This window comes from Poecilia latipinna, unplaced genomic scaffold (genome assembly GCF_001443285.1).
Source record: "Poecilia latipinna isolate Pla-1442-1.1 unplaced genomic scaffold, P_latipinna-1.0 Scaffold226, whole genome shotgun sequence".
NCBI classification, from domain to species: domain Eukaryota; kingdom Metazoa; phylum Chordata; class Actinopteri; order Cyprinodontiformes; family Poeciliidae; genus Poecilia; species Poecilia latipinna.
In genome coordinates this window covers 310,526-323,993 of record NW_015112842.1, presented here as the reverse complement: position 1 = coordinate 323,993, position 13,468 = coordinate 310,526, and the positions used below count along the sequence as shown (strand labels likewise).

At 36.9% G+C, this 13,468-nt stretch overlaps 1 long non-coding RNA gene across 1 annotated transcript in view; it reads right to left on the bottom strand.

The window, feature by feature from the left end:
* The window catches only part of LOC106947157 (uncharacterized), a 75,867-nt gene extending 68,493 nt beyond the window's left edge, over positions 1–7,374 (bottom strand). The window contains exon 1 of the long non-coding RNA XR_001424923.1: positions 7,256–7,374. This is a non-coding gene — a long non-coding RNA (uncharacterized LOC106947157). The remainder of the gene's footprint in view (positions 1–7,255) is intronic.
* Between the last annotated feature and the right edge of the window lie 6,094 nt (positions 7,375–13,468).

Sequence of the window (13,468 nt, the reverse complement as noted above, 5' to 3'; positions counted from 1 at the left end):
GTTACTGTACTATGTTTTTATGGTGTTCAGGTTTTCTACCCATTTCCAGTCATTAGTAGACTTGGGCCTTGGTGGTTTCTGGGTTGGTGCTGGTTTTCTACCCATTTCCAGTCAGTAGTAGACTTGGGCCTTGGTGGTTTCTGGGTTGTTTCTCTTTGAAAGTGACAGTTTTGGTTGAAAAGTTGGAACTGGGGCCAAATTGGGTAATCCAACAAGTCAAAGCAAGGTAAACCTGAACTTTACACCGATTTCCCCATTGTTGTATAATTGTATGTGCATCATTCTTAGGGTCTGATTTTTCACAAAGGTTTTCATTGCACAAAGTAGATGAAATAGTTACGGTAAACCTTTTCAACTTCACTACAAAAGAACTGGTTGAATTTATGAATGAAAGGCTGTGAAAAGAGTATGCAAACTGGAGCTATAAGATTCAAGTAATTACTTTATCCTGTATATAAAAAGATCAATATTTCCTCTAGCAATACATAAGATAGTCAGTTACCACTATAAATGCTTATGAGTCACTGCTGCAGGAGAAAAGTGCCCAGTTGATGTGTTTGAAAACCGTGTATGACCACTTAGTTTTGATCACTAGTGGGTTGAGATTATAGGTACCGTTTGAGTCACAGACTTTAAAGCTGTTACTTAAATCAAATGTACCTTCTCAAATCCAAGTCTTGACAGATTAACTAAACTCTGATGTGTTCTCACTGCTGTCATACTAAATTAGCCGTAATTTCATGATTTCTCAGGTTAGGAGAGGAACAGACATCAAGCTGTAGAGCAAGTGGAGAGGTGTGAGTTGCATACACATAGAAATGCACATACTAAAGAAATGACACCCAAGATATTTTAAGATGTAAAGGAGCTTTTAGAAGAAAAAGATCTTATATAAAAAAATATATGGATTTTTAGTTGAACAGAGGTGAAGGGTTTAATGAATGCCAGGTCATAAAACATTGAAACTCAAGATCTTCGTCCGTATCCCAACTGATTTATATGGTCATGCTTCAGTTCAAAGCATCTAAAACATGAAATAGTTTAAAAACATAAAAGTGACATTCAGGTAAAAAAGTGAACTTTTAAACTAACCATGTCTTTAGGGGAAAATGTGACTTATTGAAGTTGGATTATGTGAAGTAGCCCTGAATCAGCATCTTATCTGCAGTGGACAGCAGTTAGTGGGATGTAGGCTTGGAGAGTCAGGGAGAAATTTGAATATAAAGGTCGCCGGACACCAAGAAAACTTTCTGCACATATGATGTGTCGAGCACACGTGAAAAGAAAAGAAGGGTGTGATATTGGGATAGCATTTTTAAACATGAACATCAAATAAATACGAGGAATATCAGAACGTAGCAGCGATTAGCAATAAAACTGAGCGAATGCCATCTCAGAGTGACAAATGCCAGTCAAACTAAATACTCAGCTACTCAAGCTAACAGCTACTCATAGTCAAGTTAAGTGCTATGCAAGCCAACAACTACTCTGTCAGGTTAAGTACTATGCAAGCTAACTACTCAGTCAAGCAAATGGCAATTGAAGATCAAGCTAATTTCTAGGAAAGCTAACAAGTACTCTTAGTCAAGTTAAGTGCTATGCAAGCTAACAGCTACTTATAATCAAGCTAATGGTTACTGAAGCTGAAGCTAATTTCTAAGAAAGCTAAGCGCTACTCATAGTGAAGCTAAGTGTTATGGAAGCTAACAGTTACTCAGCCAAGATAACTTCTATGCTAGTTAACAGCTAACCGTAATCAAACTAATGGCTACGAAGGGTCAAGCTAGATGCTATCCAACTTAATATCTCTTTATAATCAAACTAATGCTTACTGAAGGCCAAGTTAACAACTAAGTAGAGTAATAGCTGCTCAGTCAGGTTAAATACTATGCTAACAGTTATGCACAGTTAATGGCTACACAACTCAAAATCAAGCATGATTACTGAAAGTCAAGCTTACCTCTAAGAAGCTAACAGATACTCAGAGCAAGGCTAAATATTATGTCAGCTAACAGCTACTCAGAGTCAAGCTAGGCTCTATTTAAGCTATCAGCCAATCAGAATCACGTTTCCTTCTCCAGCGGAGTCACACTGACTGGAACACAAATATAAATAAAAAATAAACATAATAAAAAGAGAAATAAAAGCCATATGAGGATATAATTTTCAAAATATAATTAGCCACCAAACTACCACAACTTGTGTTTGTTTTAAACTGATGTCATTTCTACCACTGAAGGTTTCTTATGCCTCAAAGCTTTTTTTTATTTCTAGCTTTGTTTAGGTTTTAAAAATAAGAATCTTGTCCAATAAAGAGGCATCGATTGACTGATATCCACGGTGCCAGCATCCCTCAGGACTCTGAGGTAAACATCTTCAAGGGCAAAATGAGAGAAAACTCAGAGATAGCTTTCACTGCAGATGAGTGATCGACACAGCAGGCATGACAATGTGTCAAACTCTGAGTTTCATCATCTGTTCCCCTCATTGTCAGCATCACGGACAAATCAGTCTGTGTGGTAATAATTTATTTATCTAGATTTTCACTGGATTAACATTTTGTTGATTTATTGTGCCTCAGCGGTTAGCCAGCTTTTCCTGCTGAGTGAAATTTCTTAAAAATTGAATTTCAGGTTTGTGTATCGCTTCCTAACTTTAGTATCCTGGTAACAGGATCCAGTGTTAGCAACCCTTTGGTTTGTAGAGCCCTAACGGTGCTTGAAAAGAGACTCGACAAACTCAAACTCAACAGTGATTGTGATAACCTCTTGTGTAGCTTTTGCACCAGAGCTTTTCAGTTCAGCTCAGTGTTTGTCTGCTGAATATGAAAGAAACAGCAGGACGGAAACGGACTAAATTCATTTCAGAAATAGGATTTCAAGAGCGCTTTGAAAGACATAAATCAGGACGTAATAAAAAGGAAATGCAGCCAAATACATAAATGTGAGTTCCTTGTATTATTAATAATAATAAAATATTATTTTAAATTGGAAGATGACTTTAAGAGCTCTTTAAAATACAAATAAAGATGTAATGAAACAGAAAATTTGTAAAAAATACAAACATGTGTTAAAGAAAAAACAAAATATAGCAATGATAATATTGATACTTAAATAGAAAATCAAATAGAGTATAAACTAAAAAAAAGTTTATATGTTTTTATTTTTAGAAAATCCGATTTTCTAATTTTGATCATTTTTTACTATCAATATAAGGAAAATAAAATACAATCTAAAATAAATATTCAAATTTAAAAGGTGAATAATACAGACTTCTTCTGCTTCTTCTTGCTTTCCTTTCTAAAAAAAAGAAATGACAAAAGCGCGAAAATATTTTCATAAAGTATGCACATATAAATTAAAAAAATATATATGTGTGTGTGTGTGTGTAGCACCGATAATATTGGCATGCTTTTTATTATTAAAGAGAAAATCAAATCGAATCTAAAATAAATACTAACATTTTTAAATGTGAATATTTCAGACTTTCTAATTTTATTTTAAAAATTATTTAAATAGAAATTCATTAGAAATGAGTGAAAATATTTTCAAAAAGTGGCTTTCATTTCAATCATCCTCCTGATAATTTCATGATAGTAAAACAAATTATTTATCTGCAAAAGTTACACTAAAGTCGAACTTCAGAAGATGCTCAACATTTCTCATTTTATTATTTTTAATGTTTACTACTTCATTCATGCAATTTAAAAAAAAATCTTTAGAGTTTGTTGAATTCAAAGTCCAAATAAATAAATAGAAGATGTCACTCTGAAATATGAAACTCCAAAAATTAAATCGTCATAAACCAAAAACTTGTAAAATCAATTTTATCGATTAATTGTCCAGCTTAAACTAAAACGTTTGGTCTCTGTGTGTGCAAAGACCTGCAGCTGTAAAAGGCAGCACTTTTCCAGTAAAAGTGTAGAGAAATCCTCCTTATGCTCCACTTTGTGTTGCTCCATCACATCCAGGTAAAAGATACTCTAAAATCGTACTATAAGTTCGTGGTTTCAATGCACCGTGTCATTTTGCTAAAATGAACCCTTTTGCCAAGCAGAATATTATGTTGCTCCATCCTGTGATATCGCCATCCTGCCTGGGGAGCTGCAGCAGGTACAGCCAGGCGAGAGGCTGAAAGGAGCCGCAGAAAAGTGTCAGCTGGTAGCAAATCACTAGACTGCCAGAGCAGCAGGCAGACATTCCTGAGACGAGACGAGGTGGGAGCAAAATCATCCCCTCAACAGGAAGCTGGATGAAGTTCTGCAGAGCTGGGAGCTCCAGCAAGCTGCTCGCTGCAAAAGCACCAAGTCTTACCAAGTATTTTTGGTCCAGTTTCTATCGCAAATATCCCAGTGCACTTGAAATAAAACCAAACGAACTTACAAGTAACTTTTCAGCAATGAAGAGGAGCTTGTTTTAAGACAATGATTCCTTAATATTGATGAAAAAGTACTAGTTAAGATTATTTCACTTATAACATGACATTTTTCCATATTACATGTTCAGTGGAACTAGTACTTTTTTCATCAGTATTAAAGGTGACATAAAAAATTCACATATTTCACATTTTTATACTTTGATTTGGGTCTCAAATGCTTCTAAAAACGGCCTAAGCGCTTAAAAACCCTCCTAGCTGGTTTTTGGCAGCAAGTTCGCGGTTTTATTGTGTCTGGAAGACGAAGCGTCTCAAAAACCTCCAGAATGTAACGTCACAAATGAGCAGGCAGGGCCGTTGCCTAGCAACCCCAGCCGAGTTCCGTCCGTTACCTAGCAACCCAAACTGAGCTCCAGCACTTTTGTTCAGTTTTTTTTTTTTTTGCCACTGTATGAGCTGTACAATGGCTGCTGGAAAAGTTTTGTTGTTGACTTACTACCCAGAAACCACTTCCTGTATTCTTGTTGGTTGTTGGCAGAAGGCTCCATTTTTCAAACATGCACAGGTGTATAATTGTGCATCCGTTAGCAGCCATTTTCACGTGCCACTGTAAGCGTTGATTTGGAGGGCGTAACTTGGATTTAAAGTTACAATAGGCTCTACAACAGTTCATTTTGACTAAAATCTCATTATCTAAGAATGATTTTGTGCAGAAAATGTGATGAACATGTTTTGTATAGACCATAGACATATCCTAACCTGTTGAAAGAAACATAATAGGTCACCTTTAAGCACTTAAAACAAGCTGAAAAGTTACCTGTAAGTCAGTTTTGTCTTATTTCAAGTGTAATAAGATGTTTACACTAGAAAATATAGCAAAACATTGGTAACATTTTGTTTTTAAAGTGTTGAAACTGTATGCAGAACGTCTTTGGATCTAACAATTACACCAACATAATTGTTTGCCACAAAAAAAAAAGACAAACGATGGTCTTAAAGCCTGACTGTTGTTCATCCAGTGTGCTGCAAATGAACATCCTCCTCTGGAGTGCCTTATCCTTGAAACATATGCGGCGCACATTTTCAGCACAGGTAATTGAGGAAGAAGCAAAGATTCAAGGACAGCTGTGGTGCTTTAATGACTTTATCTTCATTTGAATGGGCACCTCTCTCGGAGGAAATGTTCCACATCATTGCCTGAAATCCATTCAGGCAATATGATGGCCACCTGAGAGGCGCATCAGCCGAGATTCTATGGCTCCGAGTTGATTCTGGGGAGCATAATACCTTCGACTGTGCAGAATTATCTGCTCAGAGATAAGTTTGGCTGCGCTCGGCGGTCTCACTTGTGGCCGAGGTGTGACGGCGACCCGAGGAGAAGAATGAGAGGCGGAGCGTCCTGCGGCGGCGCCTGAAAACTTAATCAAACTCCATTTAAGGGGGAAGACTGCTGGAACTAATTGTGCTGCATCTCAAAGCTCTGGACCCGAGTCACGCATGGGCATCTCATCAGGAAGGGTGGCCAACATGTCGCTTACGCTTATTACATATTTGCACAACAGAACTTAATCACAGCTGCTGTCTCTGAGCAGCTGGAGTCCCACTGCTGAGGCTCCAGCTTAAAGCAGAGCATTTTAAGCATTTTCTCAGAATATGTTTAGAGGTTTTCCTACTATGCTTCCTAGAACAGGTCAGGATAGATCTATGAACCACACAAAACATTGTTAGATATTGAGAATGAGCCGTTTTAGGACGACTTTTCAATTTAAATCCAAATAAGCTGCTGCTGGCCACGCCCCCCAACTCAACGTTTACACTCGCATGTGAAAATGGCTGCAAACAGATGCGCAACCATTCATCTTTGAACAGCAGAAGTGGAGCCTCCTGCACAACCAACAAGAATGCAGTAAGTGGTTTCTGGGTAGTAAGTCAACAACAAAACTTTTCCAGCAACCATTGTACAGCATATAGAGCAGTAAAACTAGATGTGGGTTTTGATGTCTTCGATGTTTTTAATGTTTTTATCTTTAGTTTTTATCTATTTTTTTTTTTTTTTTCCTCACTGTTTACGTTTTAATGATGTAAAGTCCCCCAGAAAAAGTCCCAGTTAAAAGACGTTTAACTAAAGTCCTACGGGGTTTAGAGTCCCAGTTGACGGCGTTTCAACTAAAAACCTAGAGGTTGGAGTCCTTGTCAAACGGTGTTTTTGACTAACGTCCCAGAGGGTTAGAGCCCCAGTTAAACGACGTTTAACTGAAGTCCTAAAAGGGGTTTTAATGTTTTTATCTGTTTTAATCTTTTTCAAAATTTCTCTCACTGTTTATTCAATGTCACATGCTGTTTTTATTTTAATTATGTAAAGCACTTTGAAATGCCTTGCTGCTGAAATGTGCTATACAAATAAAATTTGATTGATTGATAAAATATCGCTTTTGAAACAGCAAAATATATATTTATTTTAAACAAAGCCAATCATGTTGTATGTTTTTGTGTTAATAATGGTATTTCTACTCAATGAGCAAGTCTGCATTCGCCTGTTTACCTTACTTGCAGCAACAGGTGGAGGAGGGGCAGAACCAGTATATGCTACATATGGGTGAAGGAAGCTTTATAAAACTTATTCAAAACAGTTTAAAATCCAGTTAAAGTATGATGGGAATTCCTTTAACTGGACAAAAAAATTTACTTTGTATGCATAAAAAGTTAAGATGATACAAAATTATAGAAACTGATTCATAATGTGACAGAAAGTTTGTGGAGGATATATGATCTCTGAGTTTCATTAGTTCAAATGTGCCGTTTTGGTCGGGTCATTTTATAAAACAATCCAAAATGGACCCAATGATTTCCAGTCCAACGTTAGAAATCTGATCAGGCCCACCTGAGTTTCTGTAAAATCTGTGAATCTTCCCAAGAGAGCTGCAACATGTGCTGCAATGGCTCCAACTGAGCAGGTCCTCAACAGATGGTGACATTCAACACCCAAAGGTTGTCCCTGGGCTCCGCCTGCGAGTGGAGATATTGTATTTCTTACACAGGGTCAACACCTGTCAGAAATGGCAATCGGGTCCAGGAGAGACGCTGCTTCATAACACCAAATCTGTTTAACTGCAAATATTTAACAATGTGTCGAAAATTCCACATTTTCATATTTATAGGCTAAAAAAACATCTTACCCAGGTCTGGTAAACTGTAGAATTTATTTTAGGGCAGTTTGTTTACTTTGGTATAGCAAATAAGTTAACTTGTGTTTTTGTTCCTTTTTAGACATTGAAAACTTGAGAAAAAACAAAAGTTGCCATTACACACTAAATGTTTTCACACCTGATAATCTGGTTCATTTGTTGCAACATTTGTTACATTTTCAGCTGTTGTGGTTCTCTTTCACCCTGAACTGATTCAAACAATTTAAACTCTGAAAAACCTGTCCCCCTCCTCACCTGTGGGGGCGCTGCATCAAGAAACACTAAATGAAACACAAAAACCTCTGAAGACGACAATAAGCACAACTTCCTCCTGCACAAAATGTAAACAGAAATGGAGTAGTGTCAATTTGTAGAGGTTGTGGGATTTCTAAAGTCATTTTTCGCGTTAGCGCTAAGCTAGCGCATTTGTTTTGGTTGTATTTACCCAGAATGCCATGTGTTGCAGTCCACTTCCTGCTTTTGGAGCAGTCTCCGGTTCACATTTGAACTCAAACCGCGCCAGAGTTCACTTCAACAGAACTGAAACGAGGTTTGTAGGCGGACCAGAGTTCACTTTTTTGAGTATTAGACCTACTGCACAAAAGAAAGGAAGTTAAAGCATAGTTAGCTAATTTACCAAAAGTATCAAGAATTAGAAAAATCATAAAGGTTGAGAAATTAATAGATTTGTAAGGAATAATGCACAATTTTTAATGTCATTTATGCCTGGATACAGCATTTACTGTTTTTACAGAAAACAAAATCTGAGTTCTCATTCGACTTTCATTTCAGCGCTAGCAGCAGATGTTGTGCTAAAATTAAATTACAGCCTCGACACTGATGAGTCGTATGCTAATCTGTATGTTGCTGACTCTTTAGCAAAGTAGTAATAACTCATCTGAGTTTTTGCTTCTCTTGGCCAACAGTCTGTTTGTTTGAGCTTTGAAATGCTGCAATAACCATTTCTGACACCTTTCTGTTTTTCTCTCCTCTGCTTCTTCTTTTGTATAATTTCAAGGGGAAACATCAGCAGCAATACTGGTTCTTATCAATCTGGGAAGGGTAATACAGGAAATGTCTCAAATGTTGGAAGTCCATCATTCTACATTTCTATCTAAAAACTCACTTAATTGTCAGAATAAATACTAAAGTTATTCGATAGTGTATTTTCCTGCTGCGACTTTTATCCATTTTTATAAATGGCCCAATTCCGCCATTTTCACCCGAAATGAAACATCTGATTTGATCCTCTTTGATATGTGGAACAAATTTGGATCCGATTGTTTTCAAAGTTTCCACTGGCAGAAACGCCAAAGAAGACGACATGAAGTAGTCGGAGGATGATGGTTTGTTTTTATTTCGAACAATGTTCAGCATCACACAGTTCATAAAAAGTTGTGCCATTCCAACATTTTGTCCACATAGGTCTGTGAAATAGCCAACTACAATTTGCCCAAAACGCTGCAGATGTAGCCACTCCCAAGTAGGCGGAGCTTATCGCGCCAATCAGAAGAGACACCGACGTCTCCTTTGATTGGTGCTAGCGTCACGGCTGAAAAATGAATGTATTTATTTTAACTGTTGATGGATTTTAATGACTTATCACATGGATAAACTTATATAAGTGTAATTTTAATTCAATACTTATGTAATAGGAACACCGCTATTGTGTTTTTACAACATTAGCAGGATACAGACAAAGACTTGATCACATCTGTAGTGGAAACGCAGCTAGCGAAGCACATCACATCACAATCCCACCACCCTGAGCTCTGACCACGAATCCAAACCGATTTCTCTACAAAAACTGTCATCAATGCTCCACTAAAAATCTGTGCTTTTTTATTAGCTTTGTTTTGTTATGTCGGCTCCCATTGCTGTAAAAACTTTATAGACAACTCCGATCAGGATGGCTTCTGTAAATAATGTGCTGCTTTGTGACGTCAACGTTCTTCTTCTTTGGGGTCGTAAACAGTTCACACAGAAGTCTGATTGTGGTTGCATTTAATTGTTAGCATAAAAAAACAAAATCTGAATTGAGCATCAGGACTCAGAGAGAACGTAGCCTTAGTTTTTTTCGTGACTTTATTCACAGTCAAGTGAACTTTTTTTTTTGTTTACTCAAAAAGGTTCTTATAAAATCTTTATCAAGGTTAAAAATCATCATTCACTTTTCATTAAATTGTACAAGTCAAATAAATCTGCTTGTAGGAAAGTTGGAGCCTGTTCTTACACTTTATTTCTATTATTCCTGTTTGCGGTCGCTGAACACAGTTACTGGAAACTGTTTTTCTATCCTGATGTACACACAGTTACCACTGAATTACACCTTTTCTATGAAAGCAGATGGTGTGATTCCTAAAATGTCTTTATTTCCAAACATAGCGCCCGTTGACACTGAGCTGATGTAAACAATGTCGACTCTTGGACTCTGAAACTTTCATGCCTGATGAAATCCTTGCAACACGCCGAGGCATGCAGCACTTTTGAGCACATTATGACCAGTAGCCCTTTGTGCCGGATTCATATTTTATGACAGCATGACCAAGAGGGGCCATATGGTAATGGAGGTTGGACCTGCCTTGAAATTCCCCCCTAGCTAGAGGTGGTGGAGTGACCTAATGAAGCAGCAGACTGTGTGCCGCCTGCAGTCAGAATAGGAAAGGAGTTCAGATGGCTGCGGTCAGTGGCAGCAGCAGCAGCAGCAGCAGCTAAGCTTGTGACTCGGGCCGCCCCAGGACACAGCAGAACCGGCAAACCAGTCACACAGGACAGGCTCCCATGTTCCCAACCGCACAGCCAACAGCCAAAAGGAACGGAGGTAATCTAGCAGACTTAGTCATGGCTCTGCGTTTGTGTTTGTGTCTTCTTCCTTAATGCTATTAAACATGGCTGCGTCTAACGTCAACCTTGACCTATAAACTACTGCAAGCCACTTAAATCACTAAGCAGAAACTGAAATGAACAATATATTCACAAGTACATCAACAAAACGCAACTACAAATTAAGAGAAATACATTAACTACAAAGAAAAAAACATTAAAAACTACAACTAAAACCTACTAATTAAGAAAATATATGTTTTTAGCTATTTTTTTTCAACCTTCCTAAGTATTTTAAGCATTCAGTTTGTTAATTGTTTGCCCATGATTTGTTTGGATTATATCAATGTAATGAATATTTATTATTTCTAATGGCTCAATAAGTTAACAGTGTAATTTAAGTAAAGGTTGGCTTATATTTTATATGTTAAACATTATTTTTGTGTCAAAACATAAAAATGTTTGTGGTTTAGTTTAATTGTCCCTGATGTAGAATGCAGAATAATATCACACAAAGTTACTAATAACAGTATGAAATGATATATAATGGTGAATTGAAACCATCTTTTTAGTTCAACTCCAAAGTGTGGTGTTCAAAAAGTTGCCTTGAAAAGCGCTTGAATTACTTTGTGAGAAAAGTGAGCAAACCGTGCAGAGGGTTTTGTTTTGATGCGCCGTTAGCATCAGCTCTCTCCAACTAATGCAAGAAACACAAAGACTAACACTGAATATTCTTAATTCTCTCACCTGAACCTGGCGAGAGACCAGTGGGCTTCATTTCACCGTTTGTGTTTCTTGACACCAACATGTGAGAATCGCTGGTTGCCAGCCTGCGAAAGAGAATCTTGGCACTTTTCCTTCTGAATCAGATTTATCTGCTTTAATACAGGAGATCAAACTGATATGTTTTGTGACTTTAACAACTGAATTCAAAACTCGTGATGGAAAACTACATTTTGTAACCCTCATTTATTCATTACAAGTTTTTTTCCAGTAAAAAAAAAGATAATTTTATTGTTCGTTTTACCCACTCAAATAATATATTTTATAATTTAAAAAGTTGTCTCAAAATTGTACAGTTTCAAGATATATATTTTTGTTTATTCCCAGCAACAGAATGAGAACTGCCTCAGCAAGCCCTTAAGTGTATTTCGCTAATTTATTTTATTTATTGAATGTGATTACATCAGAATAACAAAAAAACAAACAAAACACTTGTCTTTTCCAGCAGCGATTCTACAGCACACACAGCGGTAAAACAAACTGTCTAAATGTGCTGGAGATCAACTTGGGTCGCTAGGTAACAGGTGGAACTCTGCTGGGGTCACTAGGTAACAGGTGGAACTCTGCTGGGGTCGCTAGGTAACGGCCGGAACTCTGCTGGGGTCGCTAGGTAACGGCCGGAACTCTGCTGGGGTTGCTAGGTAACGGCCGGAACTCTGCTGGGGTCGCTAGGTAACAGGTGGAACTCTGCTGGGGTCGCTAGGTAACGGCCGGAACTCTGCTGGGGTCGCTAGGTAACGGTCAGTGCCTGCTGATTTGTGACCTTACATTCTGAATTTATTTGAAACGGCTTATTTTTCAGACAACAAAAAACATTAACTTATTGCCAAAAATATGTGCTTTTTTTAACCGCTTGAGCTTCAGAAGCAGTTGAGCCCCAGAGGATAGTATAAAAACGTACAAAATGTTTAAAAATAATACAATGGTTAACAATGAACGCTCTTTTGTCTTCTATCTAAACCTGGTATGACTAAGCCTTCTGAAGTGACAAATTTCCTAACAATCTGTTTTGCCTTACAAATTAACAAACCAAAAATGCAATGGTTTTCAGAAAAGCTGAGTATTACCAGGATTTATTTAAAAAATTGTCTGATAAATGTCAAGCGCCATGAGCCAATTACTGAAATGTTTTGACATAAATTCTGAATATGCTGTCTGTTTTCATAATCGGGTTGAATAATATTCCTTGTCATGTCAAATGTGTTTACAATGTTTGTTTTTGTTTTCTTTGCGCCATCATCAGGTGACACACACATACACACACATACCACCAAACACCAAGTTCTTAAAAAGATACTCCAACAATGACAACAAAAGCCTTTTAATTAAATAATTAAGGGTTAAAGGTCAATTTATCACATGCTTAGACAAAACATTTGTTTTCCAGGCTGAAAATCAGATAGTAGGTTTAATGGTGATATTTTTAATAATAAAATTACATTCATATGCCCAACAGATGTTTGTGTAAAGCAGAAATGACATAACTCCGGTAGTAAAAGTTCATGGCCGATTAGGAATTAATTAATTTTGCGAGTGTGGTGAGTTTTGTCCTACTTTCTTCACCCATCTTGAGGTCACAGTGACACTAAAACTGTTTTATTGCTGCCAAAACAAAATAAACACTTTAATATGTTTCCACCTTTCTGACATTTATTTTCCTTTTTAGCTCTCAACTGAACAAAGTTTTTTCTGATCACTAATATTTCAATTAAAAAGCTCTCAGATATTCAAACTTATCAAGCTGCATTTTAGTTTCAATTAGTGCTTTCTGGCAGTTTCGCCTTCATTACCAACATCGGTTGTGTTCCTTATAAATTTCCACTTGTATTTGTGGAATACAAATGAAGTTGTAAAAGCTAAACTACTTTAAAAAATGCAGTTAATAAAAACTGGCATCTTAAGGAAAACTAGATGCAGATTCTACTGTTTTATGTCAAGTAGTTAATAAAGTAAATTAAATGTTTCTGAGGGTGTAATTCCATTGTTGATTTATTTTTTAAACTATATTCAACTAAATATAGTGTGGCGCGTTGAGGTCAAAGGTTTGGCATTCACAGTGTTATGTCGCATCGTGACCAGGTAGGTTACTATTCTGGTGACACAATGTCGTCATTTGTCTTAAAAAAATCAATTAAACTATATTCGACTGAAATGCTTTGTGACAGATAATTATTAACCACGATAAACAGAAAGTAGATCATGACGTCAGTTTCATTTTGAGTTCAAGCATCCAGCATCCTGAGGTGAGAGACATTTTTCATTGTGTTTTCTAGTTAATGGGTAATGACTTTAATTTATATATA